The sequence below is a fragment of the Erpetoichthys calabaricus genome, chromosome 16 (assembly GCF_900747795.2).
Source record: "Erpetoichthys calabaricus chromosome 16, fErpCal1.3, whole genome shotgun sequence".
NCBI classification, from domain to species: domain Eukaryota; kingdom Metazoa; phylum Chordata; class Cladistia; order Polypteriformes; family Polypteridae; genus Erpetoichthys; species Erpetoichthys calabaricus.
Window position 1 is genome coordinate 11,391,166 of NC_041409.2, and position 24,780 is coordinate 11,415,945.

At 36.0% G+C, this 24,780-nt stretch overlaps 1 protein-coding gene across 4 annotated transcripts in view; it reads right to left on the reverse strand.

Annotated features, from left to right (window-relative positions):
* The window catches only part of foxn3 (forkhead box N3), a 287,971-nt gene that overhangs the window by 252,634 nt on the left and 10,557 nt on the right, over positions 1-24,780 (reverse strand). The window contains exon 1 of one of the 4 annotated variants that reach the window (XM_028822120.2): positions 6,342-6,489. The exons of 2 other annotated variants lie outside the window; for them this stretch is intronic. The gene's annotated coding sequence lies outside the window, so the exon portion shown is untranslated. Of the gene's footprint in view, positions 1-4,529; positions 4,617-6,341; positions 6,490-24,780 lie in introns of those variants that run through there. One more of the 4 variants, XM_028822122.2, reaches the window with a different exon arrangement.

Below are 24,780 nucleotides of genomic sequence, written 5' to 3' on the forward strand. Positions count from 1 at the left end.
GAGGTTTGCTATAATAAAATTTATAGTTCTCCTCCATGTACTATATGTCACAGCTCTTTAACAAACACTGTTCTTTTAATGTAGTACAACTGTATTTTGAATAAAATTAGTCTTTTACATTCTGTTTCATTGCAACTTTATAAAAATATTTCATGCTGTATTTAAGACCTCAATGCAGCCATTATGAGTTTAAAAGCATATTTTTTTCTAACCTTTTTAAAAGGTGCCATCCTTTTATAAAAAATAACTGATCTTGAAGTTGCTAAGTTTGCAATGTCTTCATGCTTCTCACCTTTATATTCCACTAATATACAAACAAAGTTCAATCAATTTTTGTGGGCAAGTCTCACTCCTTATACAACTTACAATGCACTCATTATACCCCTTCAATAGGTATAAAAATGAATATCTATTAGGAAGTTAACTGCTTGTCTAACTTAAATGATCATAATTTGATTTTGCAGCTATATAGTAAATCACACAATTTCTAAAACTTTTACTTCTAAAAATGCATAATGTAAAATACAGTATATTTTAGAATTATAGCCCTATGAGTTCCTAATAACTGAAATTTTTACTAAATTATAAATACTGTAAAGAAAACATATTTAGCATAGAATAACATAACATTCTTAAACCTGGCCAAGGCCTAACCTATCATCACTGGGCATAAAGCAAGAACGAGTTCTAAATGGGAAATTAAATCACTGCAGGGTAAAAGTTATTCAAGCAACCACACTTGGCCACATTAAAGCTGACAATTTACCTAATAGAAACATTTCTAGGATGCGGGAGACAAACAGAGAATATGGAGAAATAACACAAAGACACAGCAAAACCTCTACACAGACAGTGACCATCCAAGAAATGAAACCGGGTTCCTAGATGGTTGTATATACTGTAATTACTTATAATTAATTTATTTATCTATTACTATAATTTAATCATCAGATTCAGTGTCACATGAAGACAGAGACTATATCTGAATCAACTGGATGTAAGACAGAACCCAAATTGTGGCAGGAAGTTTGGTCATTGCAGGATACACTCAGGCACACAATTACATTCACTAATACCAAGCCAGTCAAGCTGACTTGTACTTCTCTGATATTTGTGATTCAAACAAGAGTACCCATGCAGACATGTAGGAAAATGTACAAATTCCACATAGACAGTGACCAGGTCACTTGAACCTAGTCCTTTGGAGCTTTGAGGCAAAAGCACAAACCACTGTGCTACTCTTCTACTTAATTATTCATTATAAATTAGTTATGAAAAATTAACTTTCACATTTTTAACTATAGTTCCAGTATTTAGTACAGAAATAATACTTTTATTCTATTCAGATTGTCAATGGGAACTTGATAATATGTGTGTTTAAAGAAAAAAAACTATTCCTTTTTTCCCACAATAAAGCATTTTAAAGGTGCTCTCGAAAATGAAACCTTTTGCCTTCTTGGATTAATGAACATTTTGGTTGAACGCAAAGTACTCAATCACTAAAACCACTGTTGGCCCCTGATTAGCTCATTCATGGAACTAAATTCGGGCTGTCGCTTTGGAAAATTGTCTCTTTGCAGGGGTAAATGAACAGTTATTGACTGAATACAGGTCAAGTGGACCAAGGGCACTCTGCTAAATGAACACTGAAGAAAAAAACTATTATGTGTGCCACTAAAAGGGGAAGAAAGAATTAAATAAGAGTGTGTAAAACCAAACTGGAGAGGCTCAATTCTGGTATTGTGTCTAGTGAGTATGTAAAAAAATTCACATTGTGAAAGTTGCTTCGTTTTACTGTTTCTACATGAAAACTTCAAAAGTAACTATATAATTTCCTATTTCTACAGAAAGAAAATTAAAACATAAGATTTACAGAACTTGATTCCAGATTATAAAAAATACATATAAATTACCAAAATGGTATTTAGTGCTGCTGCTTTGCAGTAAGGAGACTGTGGAAGATTGTGGGTTCGCTTCCCGGATCCTCCCTGTGTGGATAGCGCTTTGAGTACTGAGAAAAGCGCTATATAAATGTAATGAATTATTATTATTATTATTTTCAAACACGTGTTACCATGTATTCAAGTTTAAAATACTTAATCAGCCTTCTAAACACATTGTCTATAATGGTTAAAATTTTAAATTAAATAAATTATGAAAATATTTCCAGAATAAAACTTTTAGGATGTAACACTTTCACTTTTTTAGGATTTTTGAGATAGGGGAGGTGAGTTGAATGTATTAAAGAAATCATTATAAACAGAAATGCTTACTGTTTTTTTTTTCCTCAGATATTTGTTAAGCAAAAGGAGTTTTATATTGTAAATGTCCATCATTCTACAGTCGTCAATTACAAAAATAAATAACACTCTTGCAAATCCAAATTAAGTAATTAAAATGCTAAATTTTACAATACTGCATTTCATGTTTTTTTTAATGCAGTGACTTGCTTTTTGGCATGATTTAATATTACAGCCACACAGATAGCAGTTAGCAAAAAGGATTTTAGCATTGTCATGAGAAATCAAGACAAAACTCTTTCTTGTAAATGTTAGCAATAATGCATTGTGGGTGCTAAATGTTTCTGCCATGTGAAAATCTACACACAATAGCATGTGTTAGCACAGTACCATGTGATGCAGTCTTTCACAATAGTTTAAAACAATTACCTACAGGCACAGCTGTGCATTTACAAAAGATATTTCAAGTGCTGTTTAGGGCAGTGCTCACATAAGCACTCAAAGAAAGGCACACATATACAAACTTGTGCCTATTGTGAAGCAACCTAATTAAATTACACCAGTCTATTGACCTAGGCCTACCTCAAATATTGTCATTCTTACTAAACTGTTGATGCTTTATTTGAGTGAAAGACTTGCTAACAGTCAGAAATGGACAAATAGATTTGCTCAAGACATAAACAGAAAATGCAGAAGTTTTTCTTATTAAAGCTACTAAGTATTCTAAAATTTTAAGTTCATGTAGTATATAAATAGTTGCATGAAATATTACAAATAAATATTTACACATATGTCTACATTTGAAACAACCTAATAAAGCCAGAATTGTTTTACTTCTTCCACCCGGAGTTTCTCAACTGTAAAAAGCAGTTTTGAAAAAAGTGAAACATTTCTTTTCCCAGCGTTTTAACTGACATTTGTCTTAGTTTAAACAATTCAAGCATGCGCAATGAAGTTAAACATAATTTTCACAGTACAGAACAGAATATAGTATCGCTTAAATGATTAGGACAGGGCATGCTGATAATGTTTACTGCAGAAAGTTGCTATATAAAACATAGTGTGTGTGTCTGAAATGTATGTTTTACTCAAACAATATACAGAATATGTTTTGATTTCTTGAGAACTTAGAAGCAGGTCAATCCAAGCCAAATTTGGTAATTATTATTTTTGTGCAAGCTGTGATTACCTAGTTAGAACTGTTAAAATTAGTCACCAGAGATAAAACTGTGTTAAAAAAACAATGAAAATAAAATCCTATACTAAATTAAAAATATAAACCATTTCTAAAATCTTAGAAGTATTCTAGTATTACAGATTAATCTAAAATAGAGCATATACGACAAACCTATGTGTGAAGAGGAAGCATTAGATAACAGAAATAAGAATTGTTGTAAATTTAAATAACACAGTAAGTATAATAAATTGTACAAATACAAAAAGTAGATCACAATTGTCTGTAATTATCCACATAGTTAAAGAGACTAATCCACTATACTTCCTTTTTGCTCAGCAAAAACAAGAGTCTGACATATTTCCTGCCAACGAACCTTTCCTCAGATAACTGAACACTCCCATCAACAGGATATCCTTTACTCAGAACACAGCTATACTTAATACTGCCTCAAACTTCACCGTACTTGGTACAAGCTTGATAATAAACAGTACAATGTGGAGTAAAGGTATTCCAACATATATCATAATCAAAGAGAAATGACTGCCCCAGCTCAAATTAAAACACATCTTTACTGAATTCACAGTTTAGCTGCTTTGATAATCAGCCCAGCTGAGTGAGACCTTCAAATGTTATTGGGCATAAACTGCATTTAAAAAGGCTGCTAATACTCTAAAAATCAATTATGAATAGCCTGTATCAGTTTTCTCTAATGGAAATGCCAGATTTAGTCTTTATGTAAGGATACAGAAATAAACATTGTCTCTGATGCTTCCTTCATTAAATATTCTGATCACTCTTAACAATGCTGTAAGATGAAACAATGTTTGATATGAAGCAGATAACCGACTTCCCAGCTCCTTGGTTTTGAGACTTGTAAAAACAGACTATTCCCCAGTGCTACAGAAATGCACATTTTCTTGAAGTGCAAACAGCTTGTTCTTTGCCATAAAAGTAATAATTTAATAAAAACAGTTAATCTATATAAAGATATGCACACTTATACTGAAATGAATGTATATGTATACATATGTATGTATGTATATACACAAGCAAAAAGTTGTTAAAATAATAAGAAACTAACTAGAAGTAGGAAATGCACTGAAAAAACTGACCTTCATGAGACAGCTGCGTTCTAATGTTTCAGCAGATGCTAATGGGAGAACTGGCAGGAGCTAACACTTTCTGCAGGCATCTGTGATGACATGCAGACGTTTTTTGAGAAAGGGGGGCTTATCTTTGTCTCTATGGTAACTGTGTCTCTGGGTGGTTATTAGAAACCCTGAACTTCCTGTGCTTCTACAAATCAGCCAATCAGGATGCCTATTTTTATAGGCGTATTAAACTCATGCTATAGGCACTTCTCATCCACATGAGGGGGCACTTAAAACATAGGCCCACTGGAAACTTACTGTAAGAAGAAAATAAAACATTTGAACAAGACTGCAGGCCTTGCATTTCCAAACATGCTGCCATTTCATAAGTGCACATTAACAGACATTAAAATAGTGAGGATAATTAACATGTCATACAGACCATCTATACAAAAGTGTCATGTATTGAGTAATTTAAAAAAGCATGGTTCAGCTGTACAGCTGTAATAAGTGTGGATTAGTTTACCCTGTTTACAAAGTAGTGAAACATCTATAATGTGACACTAAAACATCTTGCAATTAATTATTTAAAAATCTGCAGGTAATCAAAACAAATTGAGAAAGAATACATTTTAACTTTTGAAAATTCAAAATGCAGCTTGACTCCTTGTAATTAATGTGTCGGAAAAATGCATGAAGAATAATGAAAAAATAACAAGTATAGTACAAATGTCTATTCAAGAACATGTGAACAAAAGTTATTTAATTTATTTTGTCTTTCAAAGAACTGTTAAGCAAAGTTTATAAACAAATGAATTGCTGCTTAGGCTTCATTTTTCTGACATCTATACAAAATATTTATACAAGTACTCTTACATTTTGAAACTAACACAAGCATATTTTAAAATATTCAGAATAGCAGATGTGAAGATTTTCTTTTGGGGTGAAAAATCCAAGTCTAAATATGTCAATCATTGTTAATATTCTGAACATACCTAAAGGATAAGACCCATTAAAATAGTTAATTAAGCAATAAACAGATGATTAGCTGTTTCACTGATAGTGGTTTCTAAGCATAAAAGCAAACTTAGATGGTGCCTACTGATTTTATATTTGTATCATAAATTAAAAAAGCTTTCTAATTTCCATTAATAGTGGCAATATGTTTTTGTCTCCCAATTACTAATTTTAAATCCTGGCTATTTTTACGGACAAATACTAAGGCTATCCAGTCATGTTGATGCAAATTGGTATATTTCTTTGACAGAGTAAAGCTTAAAGGTGAAAAGCTAATAAATAATTGCTACTCTAATAAGACTGCAATATATGTCTGCTATCTATAGATAATGTATTTTACATGTTTTGATCTAAAGGGAATAAACTATTTCAGGTAAAGGGACAAATAATGAAAGTGACACAAAGAGTGAAGTTAATATTGCACGATTTAGTCATATTCATCAGGGTGGGCAATAACATCATAAGCATATATGACACTAACAATTCTGGCTCTTGGTTCTTAAGACCTTAAACTAAACTCATATGGTAATAATCAAAACAAGCAGGTTTTATTTAGCCATAACAACCAGCGTTTGTCCAGCAAAATTTATTTGTATTTAGTAATAGGATTGATTTAAACTGTGTTTCTTATGATAATACAATAAGTATTATCAAGAAACAGTGTTGTGCTGTTAAATTCCATTTTTAAATATCATGCAGCACATGTCTTGCACATAATTTATTTGCTAGAGCATTCATGCCCACTCCGTGCAGTGTTGACTCCAAAACCAGAAGAGCTAAAGATTATAAACCAGGAATTAACAATCGTATAGTAACCTTTTAATCCTGATCTTCTTCAGATAGTCTCCTCTGCATGAATTTCTGCTTTAGCTCCAAATTTTAAATCCCACTGGTTAATCCATCCATTCTGATTTTATTCAGTATTTTTCTGTGACCACAGTAATACAATGTACACTTAGCTCTGTCTCCACACTCACTGAGCCTTTGCTGTGCTCTGGAACTAAGGAAGCCAGACAATCTGCCATTTTTACTGGGTCTTAGCTTCTCTAGTGTTTAACAAAAATAAATTATGAAATAAAATCAGAAAAAGGATACACATAAGCATTCATGGACTGTTTTCTAGTAATCACTATCCAAAGTTTAGTAGATAAAAAACAGAGCATATAACATCTGCAGTTATTTTAAATAATTTTGACAGATTGCACATTGTTAGTTTAAACAATGATCTATAGTTCTAGAATATGTCATGAAAATGAACATAAAGTTCCATGTCGCTGAAAATGTGCCTTTTAGGTAAGCAGGAATGTTTATAGTTGTTAACAATAGATTTTACATTCAGCACATCTTAGGATGATATGGCCCATACAGCTGTGCAATGTAAAAAGTAAGTGAGGAAGATGGGGGGATGGATTTAGGAGACTCTGTACCATCATTAATGAGTTTGTCTTGTTAGTCATTGCTCAAAAAATATATATATTATCTATTGTCATTTCTGTGAATTTTCTCTCATGATATTTTGGTTATTGGCTCCAGTGGACCCCCGTGGCCCTGTAGTTGGGATGTAGCGGGTTGGATAATGGATGGATGGATGGATGGATGGTATTTTGGTTACTTTCTACTGTACATGCTAAAGTATATACAGTATTTTACACATTAGGCTGACTGATGACTATATTTTTGCCCTGTATGGTGGGTGTGTACATGGCATGGATTACCACCCCATCCACTATTGGTCCCATTTTGTATGTCAGGAAATGTTGTCATTTTCTATCAGGAAAGCTCTGCAAATCCTGGAGATGATTAAGCAGGTTGGGGAAATAGTTTTGACATTTCTTATACCATCTCCATGGAGAGGAAAAGAGCAATTAATTAAAAAATGAATGCCAAATTTTTACAAAAGCACCACGTTGGCGCAGTGGTTAGTGTCACTGCCTGGCAGCTCCAGAAGGTCATATTCAAATCTTGTCACTGTCTGCAAAGAGTTTGTCTTATATAGTGTTTGCTTTGCTTTTTTCATTGCCTACTCCTTTTTCTTCCTACATCACAAAGAAACGTCTGCTACATTAATAGATGACTCTTAATTGGCCAATAGATGAGTATGACAGTGTGCACTCTTCAAAAAACGGTTGTTTCTTCAAATGCTGGCTCTTGCTTCTGGCTCATTTGTGCTGACATTGTCTCTAGCCCCTTGTTTTTTTTTCTCTAATTAGTATTTTGAAAATTGATAGAATTAATTGTTTGAATCAAACTGTTTACAACATATAACACAACAACAATATCTTCCTTTGAAAAGTCCATTCATTCATTAATTGAACCTGTTCTTTCCATTGCAGGATCACAGAGAGATAAATAGTATTGTAGCAGCACTGGATGTAACGCAGTAACCCACTCTGATTAGAATACCCACACTCTCCCATCGCTGGCCAAATTAAAGTTGCTAATTAACCTAGCACGTATATGATTAGGGAAGAAACTTGAGTAAACACAGATCATGCTAACTAAACACTGACAATTACATGTTATACGGTAATACATAATTTTGAGACTGCAGCAAAAAACTGTGGAACAAGACTATTCAGACTGCTGATATTTGCTAAGCCTATTACATATATATCAGTAGATATTACTACCACCACTGTAATATAATCACTACAAAATATAAACACAATGTAACTTTTTCAAACTCACTTAATCACTTAATCATGGCTGCAGTGGAACACAGCCTATATCAGAAGCATCAAGTGCAAGACAGGAACCAATCCTAGACAGCTCATGAATCTACCATACCAAAAGCACACACCTTTGCTCACTCACACAATGCCAATTTAAAATTCCTAATTAACTACAAACACATATTTGGCATGTTGGAGGAAAACTAGAGAAAAACAAATGCAGACACATACCCTCCATTGACACAATGAAAACAAGGAGGTAATCAAGTGCTGACCACTTCCCCAACATGCTACTCTTAAAAATATATGATCTTTAGGGTATGTATAACGTATTCAAACAGAGTGCTATTCAAGGAAAGCATCCTAGAATGATGTTCTGGGAAGACAAAATATGGTTCGTCCATAATGTGCACTACTAAAGATATTTCACTAAGACGTCCAGACTACCTGGAAATAAAAAAGTGGAACTTGTACAGGTAATCACACAAAACTGAGCATGCTGTAATTAAATACAATAAAACCTGTGTGCATTAAGAACTACATGTTGGCAAGAGACATAGTGTAATTGCTATTGATTAGACTGTGTTCTGACTCTAAAGGAGAAAAAAAAGAGACTACTGAGAATCTGAATTGACAATGCAGAAACTCCAAAGGGGCAGAAGGAAAGCCATTCCTACCAGATCAATGGTGCTCACCATGAATAAAGTTGAAGTTAAGAGCAATATGATGAGAAAATTAAATAAACAGTAAGTCATTAACTTAGAAGTGAATTTAGTTTGGATGAAAACAAAATGGACTGGTTGGTTGGTCCTTTGATCATCAGCTTTAAAACCATTACCAGCTAGTAAGTACTGTATAAGAATATCACATGTAGTATGACCACCAATACCTTAAAAAAACCAATACATTCACTACTGAATTTGCTGTGGTTCTCAAATTCAAGTTAAGAACTAATACACTTAGCAAAAAAAACAAATACCTGGTTATCTTAATGATTTTACCTCATCTGCATTAGCCTTCTAAGCCAACTGAATGTTGCTATTACCTGACATGCAAATAAATGGTGGCGCTCTTTATGGAGCATACTATAGAATGCTAATATAAATAAACTAAATACATCAGCTGCAAAATAAGTTATCTTCAAATACCAGTGTAACACATTCACAATTAAATCTCTTTGTGGTTATTTTACTACTTTTATACTTTAGCTTAAGGGAGAATTTTTTCTCAGCACCTTTTTTTTTAATATCTGCCTGAATATTTTCACATTATGGAGCAAAGGGCTCAAAATGCAATAAGCACACTATCATCAGTCCAATCTGGAGTACTGCTTATACGTAGACTACGCTTTATTACACTTATGATTCCTTATGCACATAATACACAGGTATTGCAAAAAAAAAACAAAAAAACACCAAAGCAGATGTTTAAGCACAACACACAGAACAATACTGATTTTACTATATTCTGATCATCTGCATGTGAATGGTTAAACTAGCATTCCTGTTAGTGTGGGTCCTAAGCAAACTATGATGTTTAATTGGTGGTTAACCTTTAGAAAAAATGGCTAGTGGAAGTAAAACTGGAACCAGAATTTATCTGCTTCAAAGTAACACTTTATAAACACTTCTTCAAAATCTCTCTTCACTGTCCTACTATGTTGTTGGACATTCACACTCATGTGAAGTATGCTATAAATAATAGCAGGCACAGTCTTGGTCTACTCACAAGATGTACCTTCAAAAATTATTTAGGACTAGATTTATTTTCAATAATTGGGCTAGCTCATATGTAGTGTCAGATGCAGACTTGGACTGCTTGCAGTTTTCTTTATTTAAAATCTCTGTAAAAAATGTAAGTGAAAACACATTCATTTCCTGCAGTAGGATTCAGCTACTGTACATTCTCCAATAACTGAAATTAATGTGTGTACAGTAATTTTAATTTATTCCCTAAAACAAAGGCACTCTCAATCAATGTCTAACTATAACTAAGCCAAAATCTTATATGTTAAACTATAAAAACATGTTAAACCCAAAGATGCAAACAAAAGTGAAGCTTGTTCAGTAACTGTGTTTATTTCAACCGAAGTAGGAACTAAAAATGAAACAGCCACAGGGAATACATAAACCAGTGTGTTTCTTCGTGCCGGTCCCATGCCCAGATAAATGGGGAGGGTTACATCAGGAAGGGCATGTGGTGCAAAATTTTGCCAAATCAATATGTGGACAACAATACAAATTTCCATACCGGATTGGTCAAGCCCCGGGTTAACAACAACTACCACCAGTACTGTTAGCCAACAGGGTACTGGCGGAAATTGGGCTACTGTTGGCCGAAGAAGGAGAAGAAGAGGGAAGAAATGTGTCTGGAGGCAGGAGGAGAAGAGGAAGGTAAAAAGAGTGGAACTGAGGGTAAGAACTTTGAATGTTGACAGTATAACTGGTAAGGTGAAAGAGTTAGATATGATAGAGAGAAGGAAGGTTGATATATTGTGCGTGCAAGAGACTAAATGGAAGGGGAGTAAGGCCAGGTGGATTGGAGGTGGATTCAAATTGTTCTATCATGGTGTGGATGGGAGGAGAAATGGGGTAGGAGTTATTCTGAAGGAACAGTATGTCAAGAGTGTTTTGGAGGTGAAAAGAGTGTCAGACAGAGTAATGATTATGAAGCTGAAAATTGGAGGTGTGATCATGAATGTTGTTAGTGCATATGCCCCGCAAGTTGGGTGTGCAGAAAGTGGGGGACAGAAGGTGGTGATTGGAGCAGATTTCAATGGACATGTTGGTGAAGGGAACAGAGGAAACGAGGAGGTGATGGGTAGGTATGGTGTCAAGGAGAGGAATGAAGAAGGTCCGATGATAGTGGATTTTGCCAAAGGGATGGACATGGCTGTGGTGAATGCATATTTTAAGAAGAGGGAGGAACATAGTAGAAGAACGTACAAGAGTGGAGGAAGATGCACACAGGTAGATTACATCTGGACAGAGGAGGGAGGAAAAGGAAACCTGGTGGTGGAATGGGGACGCACAGGAGAGTACACAGAGGAAGAGGATGGTGAAGAAGGTAAGAAGAAAGTAGAGAAGAGTACAAGGAGATAAGGCGCAAGGTAAAGAAAGAGGTGGTAAAAGCTAAAGAAAAGGCATATGATGAGTTGTATGAGAGGTTGGACACTAAGGAGGGAGAAAAGGACCTGTACCAATTGGCTAGACAGAGGGGCCGAGCTGGGAAAGATGAGCAGCAGGTTAGGGTGTGTCACAGGTGGCTGGGGGGGTGATCCGGCCGGGACGCCCCGGAGGACTGGAGGAGGGCTTACACCCCCCCCCAGACCATGTGGGGGCGACTGCCCTGGTGGCTATTGATACCACGGGTACAGAGCTTTGAAGCTCAACCCTGTAGGGGCCCATGGTCACCTCCAGGGGGCGCCCCAATGCCTTTGGAGCCCTGGACCTCAGCACTTCCGCCAAACCCAGAAGTGCTGGGGGGAAGAGGACCAGGAACCCAGAGTGCTTCCGGGTGCGCGGCCGGCACTTCCGCCACACAGATTGTCGGGAGGCACCTGGAGCACATCCGGGTGATTATAAAAGGGGCCGCCTCCCTCCGTTCAGGGACTGGAGTCGGGAGAGAAGGAAGGACAAGGTCTTGGAGGAGGCAAGGAGGCGGCCTGAAGGAAAAGGCATTGGAGAGTTGGTCTGGACTTTGCGGACTTTAGGGGTTTGTGGTGCACTTTACAATTGTAAATAATGTACAATAAACGTGTTTTGGGTGATTTGAACATGTCCACCTGTCTGTGTCCGGGCCATGCTCCACAGGTGATAAAGGATAAAGATGGAAACATACTCACAAGCGTGGAGAGTGTGTTGAGCAGATGGAAAGAGTACTTTGAGAGCCTGATGAATGAAGAGAACGAGAGAGAGAGAGAGAGAGAGAGAGACAGAGAGAGAGAGGTTGGATTATGGGGAGATAGTGAATCAGGAAGTACAACTGATTAGCAAGGAGGAAGTAAGGACAGCTATGAAAAGGACAGAGAATGAAAAGGCTACTGGTCCAAATGATATACCTGTGGAAGCATGGAGGTGTTTAACAGAGATGGCAGTGGAGTTTTTAACCAGATTGTTTAGTGCAATCTTGGAAAGTGAAAGGATGCCGGAGGAGTGGAGAAGATGTATACTTGTACTGATTATTAAGAATAAGAGAGATGTACAGAACTGTAACAACTACAGAGGGATAAAATTGATCAGCCACAGCATGAAGTTAGGGGAAAGAGTATATATTAAGAAGGGTAAGGTGATGGTTAGTGAGCAGCAGTATGGTTTAATGCGGGGAAGGAGCACTACAGATGTGAGGTTTGCTCTGAGGGTGTTGATGGAGAAGTATAGAGAAGGCCTCAAGGAGTTGCATTTTGTCTTTGTGGACTTAGTGGAAGCATATGACAGGGTGTCTAGAGAGGAGTTGCGGTACTGTATGTGGAAGTCGGGAGTGGCATGGAAGTATGTAAGAATGGTACAGGATATGTATGAGGGCAATCCCAAAAGTAAGGTCTCCTATTTTTTTAGAAATACAAACAACCGTTTATTTTCTATAATATTTGCATCATTTTAAAGGTTAAAGAATTATTTATTTTTCTACATAATTTTGGTCGATGCATTTTTGTAGATGCTGTGGTAGTTTTAGAATGCCCATGTCATACCAGCTCGCCGCCATGTCCTTCAGGAAGCGTTGAACCTCATCTTTCACCTCTTCATCGGAGCAGAATCGCCTTCCGGACAAATGTTCTTTCAACTTAGGTAACAGGTGGTAGTCACTGGGTGCAGAGAGCATCCAGAGTGATCCACCGATCTTTACGCATGTTTTCCTCAACCTTCGCGAAAGTCTCGTCGAAAATTGACGGTCTCCCACTCCTTTGTTCGTCGTGAATTTCAGTACGACCGGCTGTAAACTCTCTACACCACTTGCGAACATTTTTGACATCCATGCACGACTGTCTATACACTTCCGTCAATTAGCGATGAATTTCAACCGGTTTAACGCCTTTTGTGTTCAAAAATCTAATAACTGCGCGAACTTCACACTTGGCAGTAGCGTTCAATGGGAGCTCTATTTTCAAGGGCTGCCAAGCCAAGATTAAGCATCTCAGCGAAGCCGTGCATGCTTGTTTGGGAGTGGAGGAAGCACCAATCACAACAGTGTGGCCAACAGCCATACGAACAGTTTCTCTACGTCCCCATCACTTTGGAGACCTTACTTTTGGGATTGCACTCGTATGAGTGTGACAATGGTGAGGTTTGCGGTAGGAGTGATGGATGCATTCAAGGTAGAGATGGGATTACATCAGGGATCGGCTCTGAGCCCTTTCTTATTTGCAATGGTGAAGGACAGGTTGACAGACGAGACTAAACAGGAGTCCCCATGGACTATGATGTGTGCGGATGACATTGTGATCTGTAGCGATAGTAGTGAGCAGGTTGAGGAGACCCTGGAAAGGTGGAGATATGCTTAGAGAGGAGAGGAATGAAGGTCAGTAGGAACAAGACAGAATATATGTGTGAATGATAGAGAAGTGAGAGGAATGGTAAGGATGCAGAGAGTAGAGTTGGAGAAGGTGAGTGAGTTCAAATACTTGGGATCAACAGTACAGAGTATTAAGAAGTGTGGAAGAGAGATGAAGAAGAGAGTCCAGGCAGGGTGGAGTGGGTGAAGAGTGTCAGAAGTAACTGCAAGAGTGAAAGGGAAGGTCTATAGGATGGTAGTGAGACCTGCTATATTATATGGGTTGGAGATGGTGGCACTGAACAAAAAACAGAAGACAGAGCTGGAGGTGACAGAGTTAAAGAAGTTAAGATTTGCACTGGGCGAGTACATCTAAGAGTCAGCGCAGGTTGGACGGTTTGGAGACAAAGTCAGAGAGGCGTGAATGCATTGGTTTGGACATGTGCAAAGGAGAGGTGCTGGGTATATTGGGAGATGGATGCTAAATATAGAGCTGCCAGGCAAGAGGAAAAAGGAAAGCTTAAGAGAAGATTTACAGATGAGGTGAGAGAGGACATGAAGGTGGTGGGTGTAACCGAGCAAGATGCAGAGGATAGGAAGATATGGAAAAAGATGATCTATTATGGTGACCCCTAACAGGTGCACACGAAAGAAGAAGAAGAAGAAGTTTTGCACTAAAATACAGAGACTGGTAGAAGCCAGGATTTTCTTTTTTCCCTGTATTAAAGCATTACATCTAAAGAAATGTGTACATTGACCTTCTAGCTCTTCTGCATTCTAGTCATCCATACATCTATTTTCAAAATCATATTTTCTATTACAAGGTCACTCAGAAAAAAGGCCTCTCATGGAATCACTGGGTGGAAGGCTGAATCCAACCCTTACTGGGGCACAAAACCAAAACCAGGGAATTCTTACAAAGTAGTACGATTTAGAATCACCACTTAACATTTTTGAGAAGTGAGAATAAAGTGAGATACATGAAGAAAACCTACTTGGACACCTGGAGAATGTGACTCAAATCAAACTCAGGAATCAAACTTTGCCTCCCTGGAACAGTGACACAGTGCTGACTCCTCACTAACCACAACAAGAAAAAGGTTTTTAACATTTTCTGACATCAACTGCCTCATTCGTATTGAAACTCTGCCCATTTGGTTATTAGCAACATCAAACTCAGCAAAATACATCTGTTCTGAATTATTTTATAAGTAACAGAATATTAATTTAAAAATATTATGCCAGGGTTACACGTTTCATTTTACATTCTAAGCTTTTTACTTAACAGTGTGGTTACTGATATGAAACAAGTGACGTTTGCTTTAATTTTGCTACCTCAATACAGCAAATGCTAAAGCTGGACTTTACAACAGTCTAATTTATTTTTTTCCTACAGCTTGCAGCCTGTTCACAAACAGCCAGTCCCAGCCTACCACAGGACGGGCGCGGGCGCGTGCACGCGCACACACATGCGCACACACACACCAAGCACACACTAGGGACAATTTAGGGTTGCCAATGCACCTAACCTACATGTCTTTGGACTGTGGGAGGAAACCGGAGTACCCGGAGGAAACCCACGTAGACATAGGGAGAACATGCAAACTCCACGCAGGGAAGACCTGGGAAGTGAACCCAGGTCTCCTAACTGCGAGGCAGTAGCGCTACCACTGCGCCACCATGCTGCCCGTGTGAAAACATTTACTTCAGAATTAATTCATGAATAAAAAAATTATGGCAGAGTATGAATGTAATGAAAATTGAAATTGTTTTTGCTTGTCCCCGTGGCAATAATTTTACAACCTTCAGCTTATAGTCAAAAGTTCTCACAGGTCTATTCTGCCAAAAACACAACCAAACCAAAGTGTAATGTTCATCAGTTTTTGTAGCTAAGCCAAAAGTAATTATTCAGTTGGTCTTTACAACCCTGAACTAGATGTGATTTTGGTTATTTAAAGTCATCCAGGCCGGGGACTAAATTTCCTTAGAGAAACTGAGCATTTTTTTTCTACACATGTACATATTTTAAAATGCATTCAGACAAGGTACAGCTGAGGAAGGGTCTCACATTGCCTGAGATGTTAAGGGGTTGGGGCCAATGTTAAGGTTCCAATTTGTCTCCAATCACTATATGTATGGCAAGACACAGTTTCAAACGTGCTCCAAGAAAAAAAATGATTTAATCTGTTTAACCAGTGGATAAGAATTATTTTCAGTTAGAAATGTATAACTAAACAGTAAGTAAAAAGTCATTCTACTACTCAGTTATGAAATTATTTCCTATAATTGTTTTTGATAGTTGTGAGCACAACTTTCAAATTTGTTAAGTAAAATTACATTTTTGAAATATCTTCTAAAAGTACAGAGTAAATGTATTTATATCCATCCATCAGTTTCCTAACTCACTTATCCAGTTCAAAATCACAGGCTGCCAGTTATATATAGCAAAAGTAATTTAATAAAGCACAGTTAAGATATGTTATATCAATTCAGAACACTTCTATTTCATCTGACTGCTTGAATCTAATGAGGGTATGTTTAGTATACATTAATGTAATCTCTTAAAACATTTGTTCTCTAAAATACATTAAGAAAAGTATATGTATGAATCCCAGATAGATAGATAGATAGATAGATAGATAGATAGATAGATAGATAGATAGATAGATAGATAGATAGATAGATAGATAGATAGATAGATAGATAGATAGATAGAATTCTACATAAAGAGTTTAAAATGAACTTGTTTAAATCTTATTGTAAAAAAAAGTAAATATAACAGTCTGTACAAAACCTATTGTTGTTTCTACTCAAAACTATCCACTTTTTATATATCTTTTATCTTTGCATTTACAATACAGTATAGGCATACCATTCTGGACTTAAATCCTGTACCAAGCCATTACCTATATGTTTGAACATTCTCCCCATGCCCAAGTCCCCAAACACATGCTTACCAGATTATTAGGGGTTTCAAAATCGACCTTGTGCGAATGTGAGTACAAGTGTGAGAAGGCTCTGTGATGAAATGGAGACCTATTCTGCGATGTTTCCTGCTTTGTGCTGTTGCAATGGTTTCTGTCCAGCAGTAACCCTGAACTGGACTGTGTGGTTTGAGAATGTTATGTTACAATGTATGTTGCTGTTATATTTAGTATAGTGTTTTTGGGGTTTATTGTGTTATTTTAGTATACTACACCTGTAAAAATAATATCTCCGTAAATAAGACCTTCTAAATGGAAAAGCATGATATTGTACAAAAAAAAACGGAAATAAATGGAATTGGATTTCACGCAAGTCTACTATAAAATCAGTAGATCACTTGAAGTTTTCAGATGTTTTTTGTTTCTTATAAACCGCAAAACGTTTTGCCAAGAAATATAGATTTTTTGAAAGAATTTTAATTTTATGCAAGTATATTGTCCTTTAGTAAAACAAATAAAACTGTCTAATGCTGTTACAAAAGCTCAGATAAAGCAAATTAATCAATGGCAATATTAATTATTAAGAACACAGGTTATGAACAGATGACAAATACAGATGTAGAGAGGTCGCTTATGACAATGTTAATTCACAGGGCTTGTTTCTGATAGAAGCTGTGGTAAAGTACAAAGTACTGCTTAATAAAAGCTAAAATTGTACTTTTCAAACAATAAAGGTAACATCTGGAAGAAAATGTAAAAAAATTGTGGCATAATTTTGAAAAAAATATATTAACATTAATGTACAGTATTTATTTCCTAACTGAACAAACATATTTGTTATAAGAAACAAATTTATCTCAGCGAGGCTGTCAATATTTGCCCAAACACCATCACTGCATACATTCAGTGAAACAAACAGTCCACTCAAAAAACTTACAAGCAAAAGAGACTTTCTGTATGTGTATGTGCATACCTGTTGCAGCAACAATTTGGGAACTATTAGCCACAGCTTGGAAACTACTAAAGATACTGATTTAAAATATTTTGAATGTATTCAAAAAGACAGTGTTTACTGCAGTGCAGTGCTTTAGTAAAACATACATATCACCCATAGTTATCCATACATGGCTGAATGTGAATTGTTGTTGAATCTGTTCTACAACACTCCTAAAAGCTGCTTGTTAGGACATTATGCCTTGAGCCTCGTGTTGCCATGATAGGCTCTGGTATCCCACATCCCTGAATTGGATTAACCAGGATTGATGAAGTTATGTTAATAAAATAAATACTAGGTCTTCAAATATACCTGGGTAACCCTGTAATTAATAAAGAAAAAAAAGTTTGTTTATTTCTTGTGTGGAATCGAGAAGTGCTCTTTTAGCAGCCACAAATGAAAAATATGAAACAAAAGAGCTTTACTAACTAATACAGTCATATGAAAAAGTTTGGAAACCACTCTTAATTCTTTGGATTTTTGTTTATCATTGGCTGAGCTTTTAAAGTAGCAACTTCCTTTTAATATATGACATGCCTTATGGAAACAGTAGTATTTCAGCAGTGACATTAAGTTTATTGGATTAACAGAAAATATGCATCATAACAAAATTTGACAGGTGCATAAATTTGGGCACCCCAACAGAGATATTACATCAATACTTAGTTGAGCCTCCTTTTGCAAATATAACAGCCTCTAGACGCTGTCCTCCAATAACCTTTGATGAGTGTCTGGATTCTGGATGGAGGTATTTTTGACCATTCTTCCATACAAAATCTCTCCAGTTCAGTTAAATTTGATGGCTGTCGAGCATGGACAGCCTGCTTCAAATCATCCCATAGATTTTCGATGATATTCAAGTCCGGGGAATATCCAACCCCTGTGTAACTTCAACTTTGTGACTGATGCTTGAACATTATCCTGAAGAATTTGTTGATATTGGGTTGCATTCATCTGACCCTCGACTTTAACAAGGGCCCCAGTCCCTGAACTAGCCACACAGCCCCACAGCATGATGGAACCTCCACCAAATTTGACAGTAGGTAGCAGGTGTTTTTCTTGGAATGCGGTGTTCTTCTTTCGCCATGCAAAGTGCTTTTTGTTATGACCAAATAACTCAATTTTTGTTTCATCAGTCCAAATCACTTTGTTCCAAAATGAATCTGGCTTGTCTAAATAAGCATTTGCATACAACAAGCAACTCTGTTTGTGGCGTGAGTGCAGAAAGGGCTTCTTTCTCATCACCCTGCCATACAGATGTTCTTTGTGCAAATTGCACTGAATTGTAGAACGATGTACAGATACACCATCTGCAGCAAGATGTTCTTGCAGGTCATTGGAGGTGATCTGTGGGTTGTCTGTAACCATTCTCACAATCCTGCACATATGCCGCTCCTGTATTTTTCTTGGCCTGTCAGACCTGCTGGGTTTAATTGCAACTGTGCATGTGGCCTTCCATTTCCTGATTCCATTCCTTATAGTTGAAACTGACAGTTTAAACCTCTGAGATGGCTTTTTGTAGCCTTCCCCTAAACCATGAGACTGAACAATCTTTGTTTTCAGATCTTTTGAGAGTTGCTTTGAGGATTCCATGTTGTCACTCTTCAGAGGAGAGTCAAAGGGAAGCACAACTTGCAACTGACCACCTTAAATACCTTTTCTCATGATTGGACACACCTGTCTATGAAGTTCAAGGCTTAACGAGCTAATCCAACCAATTTGGTGTTGTAAGTAATCAGTATTGAGTAGTGACAGGCATTCAAATCAGCAAAATGACAAGGGGACCCACATTTCTGCACAGCCAGTTTTTCACATTTGATTTAATTTCATACAACTAAATACTGTTTCACTAAAAATCTTTGTTCAGAAAACACCCCAGTACTCAGATGTTCCTAGGAAATGAAAGACATACCACTGTTATCTTTTTTGTTGAAAGTAGAGTAAATTATTATGCAGGCTGTGAGGGGTTCCTAAACTTTTTCATATGATTGTAAAGAATGGTGAAGGTTTAGATAAAAGGATACACAGTAGTACTATGATGTTGTCAATGATCCCACCTTGTGTAAGCATGTCCTAATGGGTATTTATTTCCATTATGGAGCAAAGCAAAATCGATGAACAAGTGCAATTCATGTGGATTATACTGCTGTCCAAAAGCTTCCAAGAAAGGATCTAAATCATTACAGATCACTCTCTTTAGGGAAAAAAGTGAAAAAAAAGTCATTCTTGGCCATTGGATTTCAAATATTGTAGCACCATGCTACAGTAGATTTCATGCTTTCAATCATGATAATGTAGGATCAGCCTAACTTTTAGTTAAATTAAGAACATTACTTAGGCCATTCAGATCTGTTTGAATTTTTAAATGAAGATCAGACGAATAGAAAGCTAGTATCAAATGCCGGATTGCTACCTAACTGGTTTCCTATCTTGACACGTTGAGGATTTTCATTGGCTCTGTAACTTATCATTGGCTCTGTAAATATTTTATTATGGCCTGTGCGACTATTACTCAAACTTTTATACTGTATTATATGTCACTTAAAAAGTGTGGATACTAGTGAAAACCATAATACATTGACAAATTCAGCATGGCAAAAGAATGCTTAAACTTTTGACCAAATATCAGCTAAAAGCTATAATTAAAAATTTCTCACCAATTTTGAGGTGCATATGTAACCTTGATAATTTGAAAAACCTATGTAAAAAACATCCTTTTAATCAGGAGGTCTTCAATAACAAAAGGCTTTCTGTTTAAGTTTAACAGTCTGCAATTCCCATTTTACTAAACTTTGTTATAAACATACAGTTTGTACTGTGAGGCTTCAATTCAAACACAGTGGTAATAGACTTGAAAAGTCCACACTTCTCACGTATAACTATATGGGGGAAATAAGTAAGTAAAAACAATATATTTTATGTCTGAATGGACAAAATTGAATATACCCTAGTTTACATATAATTTTACAGATTTTTTAAATATACAGTAGTTTATATTTAAATATAAACCACCATTTTTCCAGTGCATGTATTATTTGTCTTTTTTATTCAACATTTACTTAAACAGAACAAAATAAACTATTAGAATAAGTTTACTGTTTCCATTACTCAGTATAAAAGAGAAAAGACAAGAGAATTAGAAATTCATTTCAATGGCTTCATCAACCATCCACTAAAGACGAATGCTAGTATTCTTAACTTTAATTTAGTTCACATTGTCATATTGCTCTCCACGGCTCCAAAGCTGAGCATTAGACATACAACCTAACCTAAAACTTTTAGTTTTGCTATTAATTAGTGAATCTGCAAATATAATGTCATGACTAAAAATAATTAACAAATTATTAATCAGATATGAATAAAATTGAATGGATTATTTTTTCAAATAATAAAATATTTGCTTATCAATCAGTATTTGAGCTACAGTTACAACAAAAATAAACATATACATGAGAAAATCTGCACTATTTAATTTGTGAATGTGAATAAAACTAGTCTGTATTGCAGTAATTAGTAAACCTTTACCCATCTTTTAAAAATTATGCCCACTGTGTGCAGATGGTGACACAGGAAAATAATATACATTATAATGGAAAATATAAGCATCACCATGTATTGTGAAACTTGCAGGATATCTCCAAATGAATGGTTAAGAGCTGAAGAAGAGCAAAGCATACACAGCGTGAGTCATGGTCTATTATAAAGGGAAGTCTTTACATGCTATTTCTGCCTTGTTAACTGCCATTAACAACTTCATACACCATACTAACTAAGCTCATACCTTTAATCAACTCTGCACAACATATGCTAGACAATCACAGCCAGCAAATGAGATATATTTCATTTTTTATTTGTCTTCCCTTTATACTAAATATAAACAAAAAATGGCATTTCATATTTATTGCAGAGAAATAATTTATACGAACATAACTCTGAAACATAGTGTGATTTAGAAAATAGGAAATGTGACTATGTTCCCATAAGTATCTACAACACACCTTCACTCTTAAAACTAAAGGTGGTAAAGTGGTTTCTCAGAGCAATATTATAGGGGGACCATTTTCAGTTCCCAAAAGAACCATCTAAATGAAGATGGTTCTTATTTAGATCCGCAATATGTTCCATAATTATTGTTTATAACATTTTTATAAAATACCAATGGTTTCCTATTTGTAAAATGACTTGTTGCTGCATAAAATAAATAGGCTAAGTTAATTTTTTTTGGCCAATCAGCACTTTACTAGGTAGCCTACTAAACCTTAAAGATTTCAATTTTGTTCACATATTAGGAACCTTTTTAAAACCCAGAGAACCAATTTCATATGTAAACAACCCTTCACCACAAAACCTAGTAAAGTGCCATTTTAGAACCATTATTTTTAAGAGTATTCTTGCTGAAAGAAGATTATTTTTTCAGGAGACTTACTGTAACTGCATGGTGGTATCAATAAATAAACAAAATAAACTACAGCGGTCACATATGGACTACAAAAACAGCATGTTTTTCTTTAGATAAGCTAGACTGACTCAGTTACTTGCTCATTATTAAATGCACTTTTCATTTTCCATACATCTATTGCTAAACTTTTTCTAAACCTCAGATTGTGCACTGATCATCTCCGACCCATCTCCAAAAGGTAGGCTCCTTCATTTACATGTTACAGAGCTTTGTTTTTGCCACATTCCAGTGACATGACCTGCACGTGAAAAACGTATCCCGATAAATTTGAAGCTTCCATACAGTACAGGCTGTCATTGTTCAAATGAAACCTGATCATTACCACTATTTAAAAGAGTTAGTACTCTAGAATATGGTCTATGCCGCTTGTCCCACCAGGCAGACAGTAATCAATAAAATTCAAACCCGAAATGCAACCCACCTTTTGTAAACTAACCTAGACTGCCCAGACTAAAATAAAATAAACCTAGGTAGAATATGACTCATTTTGAAATTGTTGTAGTTATTGTGAAGTGTTTTCAAATGTCATGTCTATTATTGCTCATAGGGATTAATATTATTACTATTATTGCCTACTTTGTAAATATTTAATAAGTGACAAAGCAGGATAAGTACACACTAAATTAATTATTTTATACTAAAAGAGAATTGTTCCTATCTGGCATGTACCTACATGTAATTTGTATTTATTTTTCTTTATACGTCTTTCCTTTTAGAAAGTATTAATACTGTTGTTATTATTATTATTATTATTGGAGAAAGTTCAACTGAAGCTGGAATGCTGTTCTTGTATTAGATCAGCAAACAACTGAACTTAAAAGGAAAAGCTATTCAGATGTTTACTTCATTAAAAGAATAAATTCCCCCCAGGGCACAGATGCCACTAATTTTAAATGACTCTCTTTAATAAGAAAACCCCATTAGCATAATTTATTTATTATATTCATTATGTAAATGTTAAGAGGATACCCTCACCCAAAAGTACAAAAGTTAGGACAAATAACAAGTACTTTTATTACATTTTCATTTTCACATCACCACTGCTGATTATCATTCTTATAAATCAGACCTGAATCAATGGCAGTACCACAATAAGGCTTTAACCATTTCACAAAATTTTAAGGAACAAAGTTTTAATCTTGAAAATGGTACAAACTAAATCAACAGCATAATCAAACAATGACAGATTGGACCAGGGGTTGGCATTGTACTCTAATACTTTCTCCTCTTTCCGTCTGCAGACCATCAGAAGAACCAGCCCCTTAAAAACATAATTTCCGGTTACGGTCCACATAAACACACATCCTAAGACATTACTTCTGGTTCAGGTCCCCATGAACCCGCCTACTAGATATATAAAAGTCATATTTTCTGTTTCAGCTCAGTTATGTTTTGAATTTGTGTCTATGAAGACAACCAACAATTTACCTGATTGACAAGTATATGGGGTGGTATCCCCCCACTACATTTAACACTGACATAAAGAATACTCATGTTTTAAAGAATTATTAACAGTACCTGACCTGCTAGAATGAAAAAAACACCCAAATCATTTTACTGGAAACTTATTTTAGTTTAGTTTTTTTTTTTTCATAAAAAGTTCTCCATATGTTCTCTATACTGTACAGTTAGCACCAAAAATATTTGGACAGAGACAGCTTTTTCCTAATTTTGGTTCTGTACATTACCACAATGAATTTTAAATGAAACAACTCAGATGCAGTTGAAGTGCAGACTTTCAGCTTTAATTCAGTGGGGTGAACAAAACGATTGCATACAAATGTGAGGCAACTAAAGCATTCTTTTAAACACAATCCCTTCATTTCAGGCGCTCAAAAGTAATTGGACAAATTAAATAACTGGAAATAAAATGTTCATTTCTAATACTTGGTTGAAAACCCTTTGCTGGCAATGACAGCCTGAAGTCTTGAACTCCTGGACATCACCAGATGCTGGGTTTCCTCCTTTTTAATGCTCTGCCAGGCCTTTACTGCAGCGGCTTTCAGTTGCTGTTTGTTTGTGGGCCTTTCTGTGTGAAGTTTAGTCTTCAACAAGTGAAATGTCTGCTCAATTGGGTTAAGATCAGGTGACTGACTTGGCCATTCAAGAATTTTCTACTTCTTTGCTTTAATAAACTCCTGGGTTGCTTTGGCTGTATGTTTTGGGTCATTGTCCATCTGTATCATAAATCAATTTGACTGCATTTAGCTGGATTTGAGCAAACAGTATGTCTCTGAACACCTCAGAATTCATTCGGCTGCTTCTGTCCTGTGTCACATCATCAATAAACACTAGTGTCCCAGTGCCACTGGCAGCCATGCACGCCCAAGCCATCACACTGCCTCCACCGTGTTTTACAGATGATTTGGTATGCTTTGGATAATGAGCTGTTCCATGCCTTCTCCATACTTTTTTCTTGCCATCATTCTGGTAGAGGTTGATCTTGGTTTCATCTGTCCAAAGAATGTTTTCCAGAACTGTGCTGGCTTTTTTAGATGTTCTTTAGCAAAGTCCAATCTAGCCTTTCTATTCTTGAGGCTTATGAGTGGCTTGCACCTTGCAGTGCACCCTCTGTATTTACTTTCATGCAGTCTTCCCTTTATGGTAGACTTGGATATCGATACGCCTACGCCCTGGAGAGTGTTGTTCACTTGGTTGGCTGTTGTGAAGGGGTTTCTCTTCACCATGGAAATGATTCTGCGATCATCCACCACTG